The 20,263-nt window shown below is 40.1% G+C and overlaps 1 protein-coding gene across 1 annotated transcript in view; it reads right to left on the reverse strand.

Annotated features, from left to right (window-relative positions):
• LOC111224825 (ankyrin repeat and BTB/POZ domain-containing protein BTBD11-A) overlaps positions 1-20,263 on the reverse strand; it is a 163,114-nt gene that overhangs the window by 104,552 nt on the left and 38,299 nt on the right. The window lies entirely within an intron of this gene.

A 20,263-nucleotide genomic window follows, 5' to 3' on the forward strand; every position in this document is an offset into this window, starting at 1 on the left:
AGAAAAATTTTGGCTCCCTCTGTTGCGCCCTGACACGTTATGTAACTTTGTTTACAAGTGCAGGGCGTATCGGTGGAGCTGCGGTGTGAGGAAAACACAGGTAAACCTTGAGATGAAATTTAGGTCAACAGGTGGGGGGATAACAAAAGAGTAAACGAAGCTCTGCAGCAATTAGTGATTAAAGCAGCACACCGCACGTCCATGAGGATTTATCTTAAATCTTTTGTCAGGAAAATGTGCATAAATATTAGATAAAGAGCTTCGCATATTCAGCTAAATAAAGTATATTTAGTCTCAACACATATTACGTTTTCTTCATTGTATCATTTATAGGAGTTGCTCCTCTGTGTGCTCCTGCATTCATTTATTCAAGGGGCTCTTTAAAAGCAACAGCAACACCCGCCAACATCCATCGAGTTAAATCATATTCAGGCTAAATGGAATTGAGGGGCTGGTTGAATCTTTTGACTAGAACTCTGCCTCAGACTAACTGACCTGAGTCAGACACACTCCATTAGCTAATTATGTCCCTTTAAATGACAAATGCAGAAGTCAGAGGCCAGTACCCGCATGAATACTAAAAGGATTTCACCATGTGGTTATAAGCGGGAACCTTAACGACCTATAGAGAGAAGAGGAGGAGCAAGAGAAAAGAGAGAGAGGAAAGGCTCCCCGCTGCACCAGTGAAATCACCATCTAGCTGTGCTATTTGAATGTGATTAGGCCGGACGAGTTCAGAATAAATCAAAAGAGCGGTGGGAAGTGGGAGTGAGCTGAACTAAACTCAATCCTCTAATGTCGTCTCACATCGGGGGAAACACTAACCCTTCCTCTGTGTGTCTGGGGTTGAATGATAAATCGCTTTCACTGTAATAAACTGCGCTTTAGACGAGCTGCAGCTTTTCAGCCGTTTCTCCAGCTGGCAGAGGTCACTGGTTGATATACCATTACACCTGGGATACAGGTGTTATTACACCTGGGATACAGGTGTTAACAGTGGCACCTTATGCACAATACAAGAACAAGACGAAGAAATACATCATTTTTACTGCAGCTTTGCTTTGTATCTTAGAAATGCCACAAGACATTTCTTCAAAAACGTGTCTTTGGTTCCTTGAAGTGTTATTTCACCAATGCAATAATTTCTTTAGCTTTCATCAGTGTCTTCAGGCCTTTGTAATGGAACCTGAGGTGGTGGGCGGAGGTGAACAGTCTGAAATTGTTGTTTTATTTTTGGTGGCAGAAGCTATAGTGTCCTTACAGACAGTGATTAATCTCCTCCTACAGTTACTGTGCACATAAATGTATAGAGAACTTACTTTTTCCACTTCTCCATACAACTCCTTCCCCTTGTTTTCCAAGCTGCCAGGATGCACTGTACTGTGTATACACAGTAAAATAGTGTGTAATGTGAATGTCAGATAGAGATCGCATGGAAACTGACTACAGTCAATTCTTCACTCTTTTCTGAACTCAAATGATCAAGTTATTTACTGTAAGTTTCATTCATTCACAAACAAGACAATGAGGAACATTTCAAGTGTTAAATCTGTAAAAAAAACAAATTCATCCTCACATCGAAGCAAATGGTGCATTATTAACCCCCTCCTCCCCAGCAGTGTCAGTTCCCTCGTCACACATCATGATAAGCCGTCTACTTTGAAACGACATCCAGCCTGAAGCCGAGGTATCTGAGATCTGTTATGTCAACAAGAAAAGGTGAAAACGCAGAGTCGAGCCTCAGATCTTCAAGGAAATAATTTGGAAAATACCCTTACTTGCATTCCTGCTAAGAGTGAGATGAAAGGATTGAGAACACAGCTAGCAGCCAGTTAGCTTGGCTTAGCATAAAGACTAGAAACAGAGGGAAACAGCCTGGCTGTAAAATTTAATAGAACAGACTGAAAGATGAATTTCAGGAAAGAATCCAAATTGTCACAAACAGAAAGGGACTGATATTGTGTCCACTCTGTTTCTGTTTCGCAGAAAAATGACAGCTCAATTCATGCCACAAAGGAAGTGTGCAACTAAAACATGAAGAGGTTAGTGGTTGTGTTTTCCCTGGTGGTTATCAGTAGCTTTCTCCACATGGTGGTAATGGCGGTCGGTGGAACAACCAGAGTAACTGTGGAAACTGAAACTGTGGAGGTGGCAAAGAAGGCGCAGAGGGAAACTGACTGATTTTTTAAGTCTCCACTGGCACAGTGATGCAGCGGCCCACCAGGCTTTGTCCCGGTAGTATCTAAGGTCAGTCCGACTATGGAGAGCTCCGAGACTCGACAGGGTTCAAAACAGAGTTCAGTTGGCTTTATCTCGACTAGAGCAGAAAGTGACAAAACCTGCTGACGTATTAATAACACCAGGCATTTCACTCTGCCTTTATCATCTGTGTTTCTAGCTCAAATTGGGATTCTTACTATTGTTTCTTGCTTTCGTTAGCGGTAGCCATGTTGCTAACACTACCGCTAACAGCAGCAACAGAAACAAACGATTCATTGTTCAGGTGACCTAAACAAACATGTTTCCTGGCGATAACCTTTTAGAAAATTCAGCATTGGTGAAACGATAGCGGCGCCATCATTAATACCATTTGGAAACACTAGGGGAGGAAGTTTTCTAGTGCCGCTTTAAAGAAAGACAAATGTGACAACAAACATTTTACAGCATAAGGACTAAGTTCAAGGTTGTGAATCTGCGCCTTTCCCTTTTCATCTGTGTGAAGAGCAAACATTGGCAGAGTGGTAATTACACTGTGATAGAGAGCCTCTTGCTATGATGAATGGCGCTGCTGCATTCATCATGTTAATTTCAGCCGTCTGATGCTTGCACGCCTGTTGCAGGGCAGGATGCCTGACAGCCGGAGCCAGGAACTAAAATTTACTTTCTGACCCATCTGCCAGTGGCAGGTAAACTGAGAAATCTACCATCCAAACTCATTTTTACTGGCCATTAGGCTGCATCACTCCACCTCTCACACAAAACAGAAAATTCTTCAGGATGTTGTTTGTTTCCTGCAGAAACAAACACTGCAGCTATTGCTGGTTTCAGACTTTCAGATTTGTTACAACAGTTGTTTTTATCATTTTGGTTTCATTTCCCCACATCCTAACATCACAATCTTTCAGTGGGTCATACGAGGGTCATATTATTGTTCCAACATAATCTCAGCCATTCAGAGCACAGAAAGCTGTGATTTCAGCCTGGCACTATTTCTGAAAATAAATTACCACCCGGCTAGCCGGTGACCCCATTTTATTTTCTCGCCAAAGCCAATTTTCTTGCCCGTATTTGGCGCTCGGTGGGCAATAATTTCGAACTGTGGCCAGAGCACACTGTTGCTGCGGCATCAAAGCTTCACATTTCTCCTGGAAGACACATTAAAGCAAACACATGAAACACTGTGTAACAGCAGCATCCACAACACCTAAAGGGAATCAAACATCCAGAGCTGGAGAATGAATGTTGAAAAATAACCAACACACTGTGCTGTATAACCGCCAGTTTGTTTAATATGAGAGAAGGGAACAATGGGTGAATCTATATTTTATAAGTTAATAATTTGCCCATATTCAGCTTCTGTGAGTTTGTGCTTGATTTAAACACAAAGTTAATATTCACTGACACTGACTGACACTAATATGCACCGACAAAGACTCCCTGGGTAACAATAGCAACTCAAACACAATGGGCTCTTGAATTCAAACACAAGTACTCATCTCATTTCTTGCCATCGATCTGTGATCGTGGCAGCTAAAATTACAGCTGTAGCTACCTGGTTAATTCAGCTAATGTTAGCTTCAGGAACTTGGTGAAAACTCTGTCCCTTGCTGACTATTTAATGTCTCCAGCTGCCTTGTTTTGAAAGAAGAACCCTGACAAAGGAGTTTTAAATATGTACCTGATGGTTGAATACATGTTATTATGCTAAATGACCTAAATGACTGATGCTAAGGCTGAAATAAGAATATAAGGTAAAGAAAGAAGGAAAGTGTTTATGGGACGAGGACAAACCAATGTGTATGGTGAATGTAACACTATCTTGGATAATGAGTTTAGCTCGAGTTGCTGGAGTGTAAACTCCCTAAAATCCAATAAACACAGGACATAGCCGTTAGCTTACACACTGATAACAGCAGCATCCACGATTGGCTTCCACACGGTGGATGTGCGATCTAGTCCCACAAAACCCAAAGAGCAGCAGCAGCTGGACAGACTGTACTCCAAACACAGAAAGAGAAAGGTCTGCATCAAAGCTGACCTGCACAGCACCCCGAGCACTTCACAGTTTGATAAGTCCGCAGTGAAATGCACAGCCAGCTGTTCCCAACTAACTCCAGCCTCCACCATTTTCTAGAAATGTGCTCTGCTGATTGCAGAGCAGTTTCAAATCTCTGTGATTTACGGAGCACAGGTGGTCCGAGTTCTTGATAAGAGCAGGTCATGTGCTGAGGGGCTGCTGCAAGAGTTATGCTGGAGATATTCAGCATAGTCTTCAGTTATTCATCTGATCTGACGTGCTATTCTGAGATTATACCTTTTAAAATGTTGTACTACGGAAAGATAAGCAAGGTTACAAGAGAGAAGACAAACTGTGACAAATATGAGACACACTTTGATTCAGATAATAAAATGTCAAATATAAAGAGTAAGGTTTGGAAGGATGCAGCGTCTTTTTTTAAAAAACAATTTAAAGCAGGAACTAAAGCAGCAGCGCTTCACTGAAGCATGGATTTGAAATAACAAACCTCCTGAGAGCACAACAGTCGAAAAACAACGTCCAACTAGCAGCAAAAGGAGGCTGGTAATGAGATATCACACTTTCTAAACTGTTAAAGGAACCAAACACAATAAAAAGAAATAATCAGCCACAGCCCAATAATGAGATGCCACACACAACGAACTGTTAAGAGGTGACAACAAGAGAAAAGGGGGTTTGTGTCTCCTTCCTCTAATCTGTTACACAACATACTAACAAAATAACGTGTTTGCTTTTTATGCTGCCAACTTCAGAGCAATGAACTGAGGCCAGCACATCCACTGGCTGTAATACAGTTGGAAAATGTACAGATTCCAATTTCACAACTTGTTAGGCTGCGGTAAATTGTTTTCATGCTTGGCAAGTGGCCTGAACCATTACACTGCAAGGAAAGTGAGAGGACACACTAAGCTGGATGTTAGTGCAACACAAAGAGGCTTACCTGTGGTGGACAGCCGGGAGATCAGGTCCAACGGCATGGAAAGAAGAAGAGAGATAATTATGTTAGCTTGGATTACATTCTTAAATACAGCTGGGAATACAGACACACATGGTGGGATCATTGGGATTCATATCACGACTCTGATCCTGGATCTTTCTGCTGATCAATAAGAAACATTTGGGAAGAAGGCTTGTTATACAAGATGCTACCTTAGATGATAAGGGTGCATGGCTTTAAGGCGTTCAGCTGAATCTGCTCAGTGGTTGTTCCAAGCGGATGGCACATAAATGGCCTGGAGCTAATTATCTATTCAATGATACCATAAGCATTAGGGTCTGATTGATGCCTTGGTTTTCTATTTAAGGCCCCCTGAGGAAACTATTACTGTTCATAATCAGAACACAGAAACACCCGAACCATGTCAATGAATTATTCCACTCTTCTCATTTCAGTAGTAATGATTTTTAAAAACCGGCATGCATGGAGGAGAATGCCAAGAGTTTCCAATGACATTTCAAACACAAACCATACTGGGGTTTCTCTTTAAGTTGCTGTGATGACACAGTGAAAGGTGAAGCACTGCAGAGACAGTTTTAGAAATATTGATGTTCCCTACCCAGAAAATTCTGACCAGACTGCAAAGATAAAAAACTTTCAGGTTGTTAAATTATTTGAATGTTTTGTATTTTCTTTATCCAGTTTGTCTGTAAATGCCTCAGACCTTTCAGGGGCCTGACGTTTATTGTTTGTGGTAATTTGATTAACTTATTAATATAAACAAAAATGTATTGAGCCTTAAAAGCGAGACAAAGTAACTTCTGCAGAACAGCCACCACTATGGCCACAAGTGGTAACTACTGCATAAAGAAACATATTTAACTTCATTTCCCAGGATTCTCTGCAGTCAGTTGATAAATACATTCTTCAGTGTGAAAGTGCACAAGTTCTCCGCCTTGAAGTCCAACTGTGTTTTCATGGTAAATCATCTATAAAAGGCGACTGCTGCCAAACGGTTAATACGATAACTTATAACTAAACTAAGTTGGGGGATATTAAGGGATAAATTTTTGCCCCTGGGCCCACACCTGGATTCATCCAGCACTTCATCCAAAACTTTAGTGGGGAAATACCCAAAATTGATCTTGATTTCTTTTTTATTTATTTATTTTTTTGCTGGCCTAAAAGTTGTCAAAATTTAACATATGTAGAATAATCAGATACTGGAACCAGCTTATAAAATATCCATCAACTGGTAGTTTTTAAATTGTTGGATGTCGTTTCTAAAAGCACCAAATTTCCAGAAAAACACAGAGATGGCAAGAAATGACTTGACTATTGATTTTAGTTTTTATTCTGCTAAGAAATTATTTGTCATATTAGCACAACGAGTGAGATAACTATAGTTTATTTGGGGCCTTTTCACTTCTTTCAGAAAACACCTCGATCCAAATTAGGCAAATGACACCAACTGTCCAGCAGATTACATTTGATTTAATAAGTGTATCACTGGAGCTCTGCATTGACATTGACATATTTTCAGTAGTTAAGAAAAACCCTCAGGCGTGTTGTACTATGTAGTGCCTTCGCCTGTGGCAAAAACGTATTCCTGGCAGCCTTTAGATGTCCAAGACCGTATGGAGGGCTGTATGGGAAAGGCGGTACAGAGGGCAATCATCCCTCCATCAACTCTCCGCCTTATATAACTCACCACCCACAGAAATAAAAGAAAGCCTGTCTGTCAATCAAACGGTCAGATGATGTGGGGGAGTAGAGGAGAGAATGTGCTACAGAGAACGACACACTGCTGAGGTTCATTATCACTCCTCGTACAGACGACTTTGGTGTAGAATCATTACTCTGAAGAATAAAAAGGAAAGGTAAAAAGATAACACCAGATAAAAAAAAATAAAAAAAGGATCTGACCTTTGAAAGAAGTACATCGTCATGTGGCACGCAGGGTGGTGTGTGCCAATTTGCAGCACGTCTGAGCTTTTAAACAGTTCTGACGATCACTAATTTACTGCCTTCAGAGAAACACGACGGATGCGAGTCTTTAAAAAGGGAAAACAGCTTCACAATTATTCCACGTGGTTAAGACACAAGCTTCGAAAATCATTAAAAACATTTTCTAACACAACCTGATGAGCAACAGTGTTGGTAAATTACAGCTCATCAACACAGATAAACAGCACCAACAGCACAAAACTGACCTTGAATCAAACTCATCAGACACTGCACTTGAGCTTGAGGAAGAGGATGTTTATGCATTTTACCGCTTTTCAAACTCTCAGACAACATACAGGCGGATTAAAGGAGAAACCAACATAAAGTCTGTTAGTAAGGTGTTATCACATGCAGCCAGAAACAGCGTCAATACTCCTGGGCATTGGTTCTTTAAGTCTCTGGAGGGATGGACACCATTCCTCCTTTAATTTGTCATCCGTCCGTATGTTTATACATATTACTAATTACTAACCTAATGCTATAACTAATTTTTAAATTACATTGTGTCTCATTGATCAGTTGTGTTTATTTATCCAATCAGACTTTGGTGAAACACGGCTGATGCCTCCAGTGCACAATGTCTGGATGTGGATTTGCACCGATACAGCAGTTCTGCAGGACGTGTAACAACCAACATGTACAACAGTAGTTGCCAAATTTATTGCCAAAAAGGTAATGATTCAGTGTCTCCAAGTTCACTATATGTGAACAAATTCAACAGTGTTTTTATGAACATCTGGAGAGTTGAATGTCCAGTTTAGGATCGACTCTAAATACCCCACCCCACACAGCTCCATACCCCGATACAGCTTCAACATTAATGCCATCAAGGCACATTTTAGGAGCTGCAGTATTGTCAAATTTTTGACCGTCAGATGAAAGTCCCAAAGAGATGTTTATCCGTTCACCTCTGTAATATTCATCAGTCTTGAATTTTAATGGGCAATTTGACAGAAAAGGGTAAGCAAAGAACATTGCTTAGGAACTGGTGGAGATGGTGGAAGTGGGTGGGTGGTGGGGAGGGGGGGGGGCATGTAAGGCCCAGATTTTCCTGGTGCAGCGGTGCCGATGTGAACAGACGTTAACCTGGATGTCAGACTGTCAGAGTGAAGCACGAAGAAAATCCCTCCCGCTATGTTTCCACGTCCAATTATCTCCCAGAAAAAAATGACATTTACTTGACTCCCCACGGATGCAGAGAGTACCCAAGGAGACAGGCCTGAGAGGAGACTTGAATACTAAGTACAAATGGAAACACTGAGGGAGCACCTTAATAAATCAGTCGAAGGTCAAAGATTTACTTGTAGGAAGTGTGGTTTAGGAGGTCAGCTGAACCCAGACATGGCCAGGGAAAGAATTAAGCTCGTAAAAACCTGTCGACACATGTAGAGTTTGGAAGCAGAAGGTTATTCTCATCCAGAGAGCATTTCAATTGGCGCAATGAGCTGTAACATATTCTGTTCTTTCTTCTGTATAATAGAAACTGAACCAGAGAGAAAGAGGAAGGACAAAATGACAGATATCTTCGCTGCTTTGATGTTTTCGGACCATTTGCAGAAGATAATACCTTTGGAAAGCCACCACAGAACGGGTCTTGGGCCAGTAACGCTTGACTAAGTACAAAAGTGAGATTTGACTAAGTGTGGAAAGTTAGACACATCAAGGTGTTCCCTGCTGACTCAGTGAAACTGGAGTGAAACATTAAAATTAACATAAGAAATAGTAAAAAAGGAAAAGAACCAGGAAATATAGCTGAATTCTGAATCAGTATTTCTCCCTAACAAAGAAAAGCATTAATCAGAAGTTTAACGTGTCTCTTTGGGGGCGTTTGAAACAAACTCTTCTTCAAATCATTTGCTAAAAATCTAGACAAAGAGATGAAAACAACGTGTCTGTGGTCTACAATTACACTCAAAAAATTACTCTCACTGCAGTTTAAGTTAGAAGTCAAGGAATAAGTGAAAATTGCCCAAGTATTTGCCTCAATATCACAACTAAAATCCTGGACATTTCCAAAAGATTTTTGAAGTGTTTCTGGGGCATTTTAGACATTTTATACTCCAAGTTCTGAAGAAACGTTATTTCCTTTTAACCGTATTTTTGACAGTTCAGATAACAGAGTTAAATTCTCCTCCTACTATGACACAGAAAGATCATCAAAACCAAAAGATGCACATCAACAAACCTTTGAGTCTATTTTTGTCTTTAAGTCTAGAGAAGTATATTCACAGGCATCTATTCAAATTACATCAACCTTCTTTTTTATGCAGTGAACTTTATCTTTTTATCTTCTTTTAGCTTCACTCTGGGTTACTGAACCCCGTCTCCTGGAAATTACATATACGTACTACAAATTTGCTATCACAAACATATTTTGAAGGAGATGTAATGTTACTAATTTAATTTGTTTTCCGCCAAGATACTGAAATACAATATAAGCCACTAAAGTGTTAATAGCGTACGTGAAAAGTGTTTCTGTCCATGCAATAAATCAATAAATACGAAATAAATACTCCACATTACCTTTAAGTTCATTCTTGACCTTGAAATCAGCAGTTGACAAATTAATCTCATTTCAAAAAGTCTATTTAGTGGCTGTTTCTGGAGCTTTCAAGCATCTCTTCATGCTATGAGATTGTTGATTTTTAATTTCAGTACAGCTTCTTCACTGACCTTGAGATGAGAATGTTTTTGTCAAAAGACCAAGAAATAGTTTTGGTGGTTATTTTTAATGTGTCATTTGGCTGCTGACGCAACATTCACGCATCACTGATTTCTTGCTTTTGGATGCTTATCATGTAACAGCAGTGTCCCGGACACGAATCTGGTCAGGGAGCTTTATCTCTCCCCCAGTTATTTCCCTCCTCTCTCTGCTATGACTCAAAAATGTAAAAAAATAAAAAAATAAAAAAAAAAACAATAATAATCATAACATGACTAATTTGTGAAAGCTGAACAAAGCTGAATTTGTCATCCTCTTGATTAAAACCCAGGGCTCCTGTGAGTCTGCTGGCCTACTGAGCGAGATAAGCAGCAGTATGGATTCCAGACAAACCTCCGCTGTACTGTAGCTACTGTGTCTGCGTGTCCCCTGTGGCTTTCTGTGTGCAGTTGTGTCTTTTTTATAAACCAAAAAGAATGACAGCCTGACCTTACCAAACCCTACAAGCTGACAGGATGATTTATACTAGCTGCTGATGAGTGAATTTGGCAGATTTCCCCCCAACTGTATAAATACCTTCAGACAACCTCCACTCTTCGGTCGAGTACTGGCTGGAGCGGTAACAAAGCCAACAGCTTTCTCGTTGAATCAGGCCATCGATATGACGAGGACGTTTCCACGGAGAGCGCAGAGTTCGCAACACATTAGATTTATGTAGATCAGCGGTGGTGGACGAGAGAGGTGATGTTTACTCTGCATTTCTCTCTCTCTCTCTTTAATGTGTGTTTTTTTTACATTATTTCTAATGGGAATGTCTTTAAAGGGTCAGTTCACCAAAATTACAAAAAACTTTGAGCGGGAAGTATCACCTGTTTGAACTGAGCTATCTCCATGACAAATGCACAAAGTTCATCCCCTGAGGAAGACCATGATATGTGGTTACAGGTCAGGAAAAGTAGAATTGTTTTACGGTTAAAAAGTTTCAACAACAATTTATCTTCATCCGTTTTCATCATTTTCGTTTCAACTACTTTCGTAAAGAGAAAAAATGTCGATCTATTGTGTGGTTCCCAATGTTTCTGTCTTTGCTTTGGATCCATTTAGAGCTGAAATCGTTGATGTTGAACTGATTATCCAATCCAAAGAAAATTAATCACCGAACTACTTTGATAAACGATTAAAGTCATTTATCTTGCACAAAAGCCAAACATTTAGTGGTTCCAGCTTCTAAAAGGTGAGGACTTCCTTCTTTTCTCTGTAAATATATCTGTGTATTGGACTGTTTATCTAACAGTAAATGCAGTTTAAAGACATTACCTTGGACCTTTCTGATATTGTACAATCTAAATGTTCAAATGACTAATCAAAAGAGTATTCAACAGATTATTCAACAGTGCTAGACTTCTTAAAACAAAGCAATGTCTCTTTGCAGCCTCCCGTCACAGGTTAATCAAAATGCATCCCCTGACATTTAGCTTGCAATCCCATCTTGGGAAGATAAAAGAGAAAATATGTGCTGAACTTGCTCTTCAAAATAGCAACACATCTGATTTAAATAGTGGTTGTTATTACTGGAAAATATCAACAACAAGTTGAATCCCTCCCTGTGGCACAACCTTCATCCTGCTGACTTCCACTGTGGCTGAATAGAAAACCATGTGAGGTAAAAACTTTCCCACTACAACCAGGCACTGGGAGTTTGACAGGCACATCCAACCTGAGGCCATACTACTGTAGCTGTGGCTGCTGTAATTGAGCTTGTTAGCTGGAGTTCACCAGAGATAAAGGGCTGCTGCCTCAGTATGAGGCCGACTGTGACATCATGGGTGCAGGATCCTGAACAGCCCTGTCTTTTGAACTGGTCTCACACTCCACTGAGCTCCGACTGAGAGCGAGTCGGTCGACCATCGAGTTTGACAACAGAGAATATTGCAGAGAGAGAAGCCAAATGTTTGAAAGTTAAAACTTCAACACCACAAGCTCCAGACTTGTTACTCTCCGAACTTTTCACTGACACCTGCAATCACAGGGGGAAAATCTTGACCAGTTATCAAGTAACAAGTATGGGAAAAAATTAGTAAACAGCTTCCTGAATAAGTCAAATACTATATAGTAGATACTAGCTTACTTTAGAGCAGACTTCTAGACCTCTGTGTAAACCAAACTTCTAATGATTAGTTTAAAGATAAGTTGTTAGCAGTATCCTGGGTTAGCTAAAATTATGTCATATAGATAATATTAATGTGAATATGGTCATTTGTTTTGACAATTCGGCTGTTTCTAAATGTGACATTCAAAAACCAATGGTACATTTTATGGTTTCCGCTAACGGTTATTTTCATTATCGACTAACCTGTTGATTATGTTTCAGCGCTCAGTCTTTGGAAAGTTCACAACACAAGTTCTGAGAGACCAGGATGACATCTTCAAACTTCTTGTTTTATCCAGAACCCAAAGATTTTCTACTTAAAATGATTTAAAACACAACCAAGTGGCAAATTTAAGAAGCTGAACCCTCCAAATATTTGGCATTTTTACTTGAAACGATTAATCCATTCTCAAAATTGCTGCTAATTACTTTTCCATCAATCAACTGATTGACTGATCAAATAATCATTTCAGCTCTGTTACATTTCATGTAATAACTTGGGAGATATTTGTCATTTGGGTAAAGGGTGAAGCTCTGCTTAATGTGACGCACACAAGGAAACATTAAGTACTGATGCATTGCTAGGAGGGCAGCACAGCTGAAATCAGTATCAAAATATTAATGAGGACATTAAACAGTCACTGGATTCTTCCTTTCACAAGGCGATGAAGCCCCAGTTCCTCCTAATGTGTATACAGACAGAAAAACAACAACAACGGAATAACTGAATTTAACAAAATAATAACACACAATCAGAACAGAAGTAATGATTGGCTATTTGGGTTCACCAGTAACTTCCTTATGAGGGTCGTCAGTATGCAGATTCACAGATATCTGCAGTCCTTGTTTCTGAGCCACGTAGTTGTTCCATCAACCAGCACTGGTCTCACTGATTCCATGGCAACTACTCACAAGTTTCTGTACCTCAGTGTAAAGTGTTCACAACCATGTCATCCTTTTCTTTCACACTGAATACCGAAGGCCGCTGCATCACCTGCACGTGAACTACATGAGTCACATTTGCTGCCACTTCCTCTTCACACCACCAACCTCCAGGTTCAGCCTCTACATCCGAATATGTGATGTACAGTACAAAAAGAAGAAACCGCTGCTCGTGATGTCTCTGTGTCACAGACGCCCGTCGGCTCTGCGCTGCTGCAGTGGACACGTGCGATCGCTGCCAGTTGCCCAGAGGTAGTAATGTCACACTCACTCACATGGGACATTGATCACACACAGCATGTACACTAACACTTGTTGGGTCAATGATGCGGTCCACTTAAAAGTCTACGGGGAGAGGTTGATTACCAGCATGTCTCATTATTTCATCCAGGCACGCCATTACCTGTTGATTCACTCTCCATTGCAGTGCATGCATCAAAATGTAAAGTTTACCTACAGGTTTTTATGTTAGCTGAATTTCTCTTCTGTCCGACCACATTCTGAAAATTCCCTGTATTATCTTGGCTTGTCGTCCATTCAAACCAATCCCATGTGCTATCCTCCAGAAGAGAGATTTCTGATTGCCACCACAAAGCAAACACTGCCTCTGTTCATTCAAAATCAGATCAAGAGAAGAGGTATTGACCTTCCTCGACTCAAAGTATTGCCCAGATCATTTGCAGGAGGGAAAATTCAATCAGTGCCGCAGGGTGAGAAGAATAGGGAGGAGGGCGCGACCACTGAAAGCAGAGGAAAATATCGAAAGACGTTTTATTAAAGGACATTTATTTTCTAATTCTGCCTCAAAACAATAATCCTGCTGTTCATACCCACCATGAAGAGGTCCCTTCTTAAAGCAGCGACAAATAAGTCCTCATTGTGTGGACAAATGCATTCTTAAGCTCTGCTGAAGCTTATATTAGGTTTAAGCAGTTTTAATTAGTTAAACCAAGATCTCTCTTACCCTCTTTGTGCAACTGTCCCTCCACTGCAGCTCAGCGAGGAAACACAAAGTGTGAAAGCTGCACAGAAAGAGGTGCAACAGAACATTTATTAGCAACTATCTAGATAATCGATAAGTTGTTTTTCAGGCAAATGTGCTGAAATGTAAGTAGCTTCTGTTTTTCTTCTTTTTTTTTTTTTTTTTAATATATTTTGGGTTGGTATTGTGTTAGGATGAGAGCTGGACAGAAGAAATGATTACAGCCACTAATAACTGTTTTAATGTACATGTTTCAAGGCGGAAATGTGATCTATCCTATAAGATTAAAGCATCTTCACTACAACAATGAAATACTAACAACGGGGTGCACATCTTTCACCAGTCAAAGGAGCTTTGATCTTTCAAAATTTATCCTCAGAAGCTTCCCTCTGTCCTCCATCATAGTCTGTTGTTATTCCCTCTTAACTCCTTCCAAAAATTAAAGGTCACTCGCCATGTGGCCTCCATCAAGGAAGTGCACACAATACACCGCGCCCCTGACCCAGCTCACCTAGACTAAATCTATCCTGAGGAATACTGAAGTGGCTCGTTCCGCCCCCGACACCCACCATCTCAACATCCTCTCCCCTCAGGGCGTCTGCATGCTCAGCCAGCCATCCTAATAAGTGAGAACTGGCCAAGGAGCCATCGCCAACGGGCGTCTTACACTGTCCACTTCTGCTCTATATGGGCTGTGAGATCTTTTGTCCTTGAACTGTTTGTATCCCAAAGAGCTGGCTCACTTCATTACAATGCAGCTTTGTGCATCTACGCCACAGTCTCGCCAAGATAAATCCATAGCGCCCGTGGTGTTATGTAAGAGATGTGCAGCAAACAAAGACGTGGAGTCATGCTTTAAGGAAAGATTACATCTGTTGGAGGGTGTTACATTGCAGCAGGATCAACAGAGATTAAACAGGAAAGAGAAGACTTTGCTCAACTCTCTATGTCAGTTATGGATCTTTTACTTAATCGTGACCATGGAGAACATTTTTGATCTTGGAAAGTCAGCACACATAGCTGCTGTATGCTAATATAACTCGTCTCAAATTGGTCTATTGTGGAAAAAGAGTGTATTTTAGTTATAGACTCTATATGAAGATGGACGTAGCCTCCATGTGGTCACCCATAGTTTTCTGAAGAGTGGGCTGCTTTGCCGACGCCATCTTGGCAGTGGAAGACGCTGCCTAACTCCCAGCTGATCAAAAAATTGGCAACTCAAAGTGGCACTCACTTTGGCACGCAATTATGCATTAACGGGTGAGTTATATAAAAATCTGGCGAAATTATCTACACAGACCAAAACCGTTTATTGTACCAGGTTTTAAACATGTTTATTTTTGATGTAAAGTTGGACATTTTAACATGGGAGTCTATGGGGACCTGCTTGTGGAGTCAGCCTCAAGTGGTCATTCAAGGACCTGCACTTCCATGTTGGCTTCATTTTTCACTCCCAGAGGTTGCCGCTTGATTGTAATATAAAAATATTGGACTAAAATTCATTGTTTCATAGATTCATAGATTTGAATGAATTGAGCTCAGGCCTCAAAATGTACATTTCTTCACCAAGCAAGCTGTGCTTCTTCTTCTTCTTCTTCTTCTTCTCTGCCCATTAAGCTTTAACCTATAAAAGTCAACCAATTAGTTATTTTTGCCTCTAGAGCAGCTGCGCCTCCAAGACATTAGTTTCACTTATTTCTGAGTCCTTAATGAGTCCTTCACCTACATACCTCGGATTCATGAGAAAAACAATTAATATTCATAAGGTGTTCATAAATAGAGACTTGATACTAATTGTTCTCTGCATGGGCTGCAGTAACCTCATAATTACCCATAATTTATCACTTCTGTGACTTATTTGATTATGACGGCTGATCTCGTGTGGTAGGGCGTGAGCTGTACCGCTGTCTGTAACCACTGTGCTGCGGCGCTGGCGGTTTCCCCGTTCTGCCACATTAATCGCAAAATCTACAGGGCTGTTTTTATGCCAGTGTGGGGTTGTGTTCGGGGGGAAATCAATTTGGAGTTACACTGTGTTTGGGAACAAGCCTGGCCAAAGTTCCAATGCTCAAGTTTAATTGCATGATGTAATGGACAGGGATGAGCAAGGCTGTGTCTGTATATGTGTGTGTGGTCTTACGCTTCTATCTTTGTGAGGACCAATTTTTAAAACCTAGACAGTGAGGTTATTTTTTGGTAAGGGAAGTCATTTAGTATAGTTCTTGCTTTTTCCATAAGGGTTGATTTAAGGTTGGTTAAAGGTTTAAATGAAAATAAAACATCCAAATATGAAGCTACAGCCATTAAACTGTTAGCTTAGCTTAGCATAAAGACAGGTAAACAAAGGGGAAACACCTGACGTAGCTCTTTCCAACATTGAAAGAATTCAAGTTGCAGTTTTATGAGGGATGGACTTTTAAATCACTCCCCATTCACTCAATAGTAAATTATATGAGTGTCTGAATTTTGAGTGTGAAATTTATGCACCATAAAGAACAATGGAATGCCAATAAGCACATAATGTAATGCATTACATTTTACAGATGCTACAATTACAGTAGCACAACGCAAGGGCCACAAAATGATTCTGAAGTGTCTGAAATCTTGATTTCCTGCTCATTATGGATTAAACTACTGAGTATTAATTACATAGAGTCTTGTTATCGCCATGAGGTCGCCAGACGTCAAGTGAAACAACCCAAAACCACTAAATCTGCCTAAGAAATAGTCTCTACATATTAAAGCCCTGTAAAACTCAAACTTGTTCTTAGACTTTGGTTTTTGTATGGATTAAACAAACCAGATATTATGTATAGTATCTCTAACCAGGCTAGCTGTGTTTCTATTCTTTATGCTAAGCTAAGATAACCAGCTGTAGCCTTGTATTTACCAGACAACATGTGAGCAAATAAGCATGTTTTCAAGGTTAGAAGTAGATTCAGGTTAAGGTCACGGTAAGGGTTGGTGCTGAGTATAAGCACTGCATTTTCTGAACTTTGGTCCCCACAAGCAGAGACACGCAGATTTGTTTGTGTGTGTGTGTGTGTGTGTGTGTGTTTGTGTTTGCAGTGAAACACACAGGGTGATATTATTGGGTTCTGGTGAGTTTAAATCCCCAATTTGACCACAGGGATTAAACCTGTCCCAGTCTGTCTTGTGACAGTCTATTCCCTGAAGCAGAGTGACAGATGATGACCGATGATAACATACAGTTCAATTTAGTGCAGCAACAATGAAACCAAGCATTGACATATTTTTTTCTTTTGCTGTTTTAAAATGCCTATCTTTCTCTTTAGAACAAAGAACAGCTCTCAGAATAATTATTTGTCTTTGTGGTATTTTTTTCCCGTCCTATCTCTAATTGCAGTTGGTAAAGTTTTTTATCTGCAAGTTCCAGCTCAAACATTCCCTGTGAAAGCAGCTGGGATGAAAATGACGGCAGCAGGAAGAGACACTCTGCCAGCTCCACCACCTCGCTGCAGTGCAGACGTTTGGACGACTCTGGGCGGCAGGAATAACACTTTGTGATGTCATCCGCGACCCAGGTTTTCCCTAAAGCCAGAGCAGAGCCATAATGGCTTTCTCCACAGGCACTGCACGGTGGCCAGGAGGACTGGCTGCGGCTCAAATTAAGGAGCCATAACAGGCTCATAAATTTGAAGGGAATCTGTTGAGAATGGTATGGAAATGGGGACAGAGGGAGAAAGAGTAGCAGCTAAGTTTTCTGTTCTTGGAGTTGTGAATAGGTTTTCTATGGCATTTAGTAAAGCCAAAACGCTGCTGTCCTCTCCATAACCCATAATCAGATCATAATTCTTCCCTTAAAATACAATTTAAGAAAGAATCTCAACAGCAGTGAAGAATATACATTCATCATAACAGTAGATTCATGAGGATTCACTCAGTCCCCGTTTTAAATTCAATAAATGGCAGTTTCATATTCTCACAACCCCAAACAACTACGACCGCACTCCCACACTCAGTAATGAAGGTAATGTTCCCATAATTGCCCTGAATCTTAGTACTGCTTTGGTCACCATGGCAACGTGATCAAATGTGCTGCAGACCAAGACAAAAAGACAAAAGAGTTGTCTTTGCAAATTTAAAACTTAAAAAGAAATGATCAAAGATTGGTTTCTCCCCAATTAGAAAACTGGTTGTTGAACAGCTTCATTATCATCATCGTCATCCTTTATCATTTATAATTAGTGTAATTTGTTTATCCAGCTCTGACTTCTAGGAGAGGTCTTTGTTTGGTTTATGCACATGTAGCCACAACTCGCTCTACCAGATGATAATAGAGATGCTGTTCTTTTAGCGAAATTAAAAACTGGCATAAAAACTCTTGGTGATGCGTTTCAGTACTACACAGTTGCTACTTCTACTTTATTTAGGGACACCTAGCTAAAACTAATGCAGTCTAATACAACAGTTTGCTATAAATCACACCTTTGTGATGGTTATAGTTTCTGTTGAAACTTATTTGAAGATGTTGATTCAACTTTATTTAAATTTTGAAGGTTGCTGCTGTTACATTGTATTTAATCAATTTAAATAATAATTGTTTTTGTTATTTTCTTCTGCATTTGTTTTTCTTTGAGACAATGTCTGAGTTTATATTTGTTTATTTGTCAACTAGATGTGCTTGACTATAATTGTGCTCATTTACAACATATATGTAAATAAATATTATGAACAACAGGTCAATTGTTTGTTTCCTGTTTGTTGGTTTATTGATGATAATATCAATAGAGGAGATATAAAAAAAAACTAAAAAACTAATACATGAATAGATGCTGTATGTGTGCTATAACTCCAACTGTAATGTTCAAACTGATGGATGAAAAACACAAATAACAAATAAATGGATGTAACACTACTAACCCTCATCTCTTCTGAAACAGATTTGTAGAACTACAGGCGATCAGTCCTATTCAACATTACTTTGATTTTTCCACCATGGTTGGTATTGATTTGCCCCAAGACCCCGAACAAACATGCTGTAAAGTGGACAAACAGTAAACCCCGGCAGTGGACGCCCCTCAGGTCACACTGCTGCTCACTGTGTGATTTCACCCCGTCAATGAAACTTACACTGTTCTGAGACAGTGTTTACAATAACTTGGCTGCTAAAGCAGGAGGAGTTAAAAGTGGCTGAGACTGCATGTGACCACTCAGCGCTGCGAGAGCATGAGAGAACGAGAGCTGCTCATGTGTGAAACCGCCACCGGGTACACCAGGAAACGTTTCCGCGAGGCTCGCTGTTTATTTGCAGCTCAAAATCCGTCGATAGTTTGCTTGGCCAGCTAAGTTTGCGTTTGTGTCCTTCCTGACTGAATGGCATGCTGCAGATTTAAGGTCGTGGCCTATTGATCTTTAAAGACCACTGTTAGATTGGCTCTGATTTAATGTTGGAGCTGTTCATGACAAACGCTGCAAGATGTATCACAAAGTGAGTCCAGCTCATGACCTTTGTTGTCTTTGGTACACTTTGTCTTTATTTTAACACTTGCTTTAAAATGTGGAATTAAGTGATTTATACTGGGTTATTTATTGGTGTTATTATTTCTAATATAAGCAAGAGAAATGATGCTTTCATGGTAAACGTAAAAAATAATGAATAGCAATTAAAGAGTACTAACTTTGTTTACATTTCATTATAATTCAACTCTCGCATCAACTTGATGTTTTATTTCCAAGTGATCCTACAGCGTTTAGTGAAGAGCTAATACAAGTTCAGGAATTGTCAGTCTCTTCAAATGTTGTGTTACACAAATTACACATTATAATCAAATTAAAAAACAGTGAGGCTTAATAGGCCTAGAGTTAATTAAAAATCCATCAAGGGCGGCTGACTGCCTGCTGCAGGAAATGTACAGCGGTCAGCCTGTTGACGACCTGCTGATTTAGCTCGTCAACAAGAAACTACAGTTTTACCAACAATTCATCAAATCTGATTTTTAAAGGAAATGCTTATTGAATTTTCTCTGTTCGCAAAGCATCAAAAAATATCCGAAAAGCACCAACAACTGTATTGTTTGCAGATCGCCAGGTTAACTGCAGAAATCTGATAAATTGACCTTCCCCTTTCAGCATAATTGCTTTGCTTCTTTGTAACACAGGGCCCTTTGTGAGGGTAATAGTTTCACTGTGGCAAAATCCATTCCGCACCTCAGCAGGCTGATTCAACAGGGCGCTCTGCCCTCTCATGTCGCTCCATTTGTCAATCCATCCAGCCTCCCGCTCCCTCACTCTCCGATTCATACCTTCTCTCCTCCTCTCTGCCATCTGCTTTCATCTTCTAAGTGCCTTCCTCATTTCCATCC

This window comes from Seriola dumerili, unplaced genomic scaffold (genome assembly GCF_002260705.1).
Source record: "Seriola dumerili isolate Sdu_G_001 unplaced genomic scaffold, Sdu_1.0 BDQW01000138.1, whole genome shotgun sequence".
Taxonomy (NCBI): domain Eukaryota; kingdom Metazoa; phylum Chordata; class Actinopteri; order Carangiformes; family Carangidae; genus Seriola; species Seriola dumerili.